At 44.9% G+C, this 2,219-nt stretch overlaps 1 pseudogene across 1 annotated transcript; it reads right to left on the bottom strand.

Moving 5' to 3' along the window:
• Positions 1 to 1,496: 1,496 nt before the first annotated feature.
• LOC308434222 (large ribosomal subunit protein uL29-like) lies at positions 1,497 to 1,861 on the bottom strand (annotated as a pseudogene). The gene has a single exon. The product of its transcript is annotated as a large ribosomal subunit protein uL29-like (transcript).
• Between the last annotated feature and the right edge of the window lie 358 nt (positions 1,862 to 2,219).

Below are 2,219 nucleotides of genomic sequence, written 5' to 3'. Positions count from 1 at the left end.
ACAGATGCGTTGCTGCTTCATTTTGGCAGAATTAAGTTCATTCCTGAAGCTAGATAGTTTGATGATCTTGACAGTAATTGCAGACGTGCTCTGGAAGCTGGCGTCAAGGAGAGGCACTGTCACCGCAGTCTGCATCCTGTGTGTTCCATGACTAGGAAACATGGCACAGAAAATTCCAAGTGTAGTGATTACTCAGCCAACTAGATCAAATTCTATTTCCACAAGCTGTTTTCTCACAGAGCTAATGCCTGTCTTCCTGACTTACTCTGATCAGTGGGGCATCTAGTTGTAAGGAACAGATAGGAAATTATTTTATTGATTTTTTCTTTTTATTTACTAAAGGTGAGAGAAAATTTCTCTTTGCTGAGTGTTGTTCAGCCCTGAGTCAAGTTAAGGACTCTGGGAGGTGTTGGAAGAGTGGGTCACAGCCTGATGTGACTGCTTTGTCACCTAAATAGCTTGAGGTACTGCCCACATGGAGTGGTGGAGCGATTTTCCTCTGCTGTCTTATGGGGTGAGTCGGTTTTACATTTTGGTCCGAGCTACAGTGGTCATTATGGTTGGCAGCCATAGTGCACTGGATCTTGGTGGCTCAGTTCAAGGGTGTTAGAGGACCTTAAGTCTCGTCAGAACCCCGGAGATCATAATATGGGGCCTCAAAGCCCCTTCTGGCTCAAATTCTTTGGGAAATATAGGTTAGCAGTTTTCCTTTCCTCCATGGCTACTCATCTTCCATCAGCTGGGAAAATGAAAACAGCTTTCCTATTACCCACACACCCGGGGAGGGTGTCACTAGATCCTCTCCTGTACCCACACACCCAGGGGAAGGCATGCACTAGGTCACTCCTTACTTGTACTTTTACCTCTTCACAGACACTTTCTATTCTACCTCAAATTAAGAGGGAATATCATGATAAGGATGTCTTCCCATGGTCCTCTCTGGTTTTTAATCCCCTAAATGATTTCTAAGGTTATGCAAAGTGAAGACTTTAATATGCACGTTATTAGAAAACATTAATTACGTACCATGACAGGCTACTAAGAAGCTTTACCTGCGTTGCTTCATTTAATCCTCAAAAGAACTTTATGAATTAGCTAATCATGACTAATTCTAATTTATACACCCTAGAGATGCTGGACTTGGAATTCAAAGAGAGACATAACCTAGTCCATGTCCTTCACCATGTAGTTGGGCCATCTTCCAGCTCACTGAGGGTGAAGCCATAACCTATTGATACATTTGTTGTGGGGGGCCTGACTCGTGGTCCATTGATCGTTGCCCGCAGTCCAAGAATGCGTTTTATTATGGAGCCACCATGGGGATCAGAATAGATGCTCAGAGCCTGGCAAATGTACCAAGATCTAGCAGGTTCATTCTCCCCTGTTTAAACCTGTTTATATCTGTTTATACATCCTGGATGGCACTTCCCATTCACTGAGAACAGAGCAAAGGATGATTATTTTTTGTTAGTCTTGCACTTTATTGTCCTGTCATCTCAGGCCTTGACTGCACGCTTGCGCAGTAGGTACAGTCGCTCCTTCCGCTGCGGCTTCCTGGTCTTCAGCTTCTCCTCGTGCTTGGTGAGCCGGCGGCGCACGGCTCTAGTCTTCTTGGGTCACAGGCCCCGGGGCTTGTACTTCTTTCCCTTGTAGAATTCCCTAAAGTTTTCCTTTTGAGTCCGATTAATGACAGTGAGGACACGGGCGATGGATTTGCGTTTGACTCGTATCTTGGAGAGCTTCAGGTGACCACCTGTCACTTTGGCGACACGAAGCTGTGACAATTCCACCTCAGATCGTCCAGTTGTTTCAACAGCTCCTTCTTCTTACCGAATAGGTCTTGAGCCTTAATCTTGGCCATTGCTGCATTGTTCATGATTGAGGCTGCCTGGTTCGAGAGAAAGAGGGAAAAAAAAGCAAAAAACAATGATTCTTAACTGTTAAGAAGAAAATGCATATTGGTAAATTCATCATCATCATGGGAGAGAGACAGTCCATCTCCTGATTGTGACCCCCTTCCTACCTTATATTGATCCAAGTGTAGGAAGACATATTTAGTTGTCATCAGTCCTCAGGAATGTAGCAATAGAAGACCCCAGAACCACTGCTGAAGGGAGCACATCCCTGCCAATCCCCTGAGCATGGAGACTAGGAACACCACATGGGCTTTTAGAGAGATACAAGTGCTAAGGAGCTCCATGTGTATCAATTAAGTGGCC

This window comes from Micromys minutus (genome assembly GCF_963924665.1).
Source record: "Micromys minutus genome assembly, chromosome: 1".
Taxonomy (NCBI): Eukaryota; Metazoa; Chordata; class Mammalia; order Rodentia; family Muridae; genus Micromys; species Micromys minutus.
Note: the sequence above shows the minus strand (reverse complement) of the source record. Positions and strands in the feature narration are given on the sequence as shown.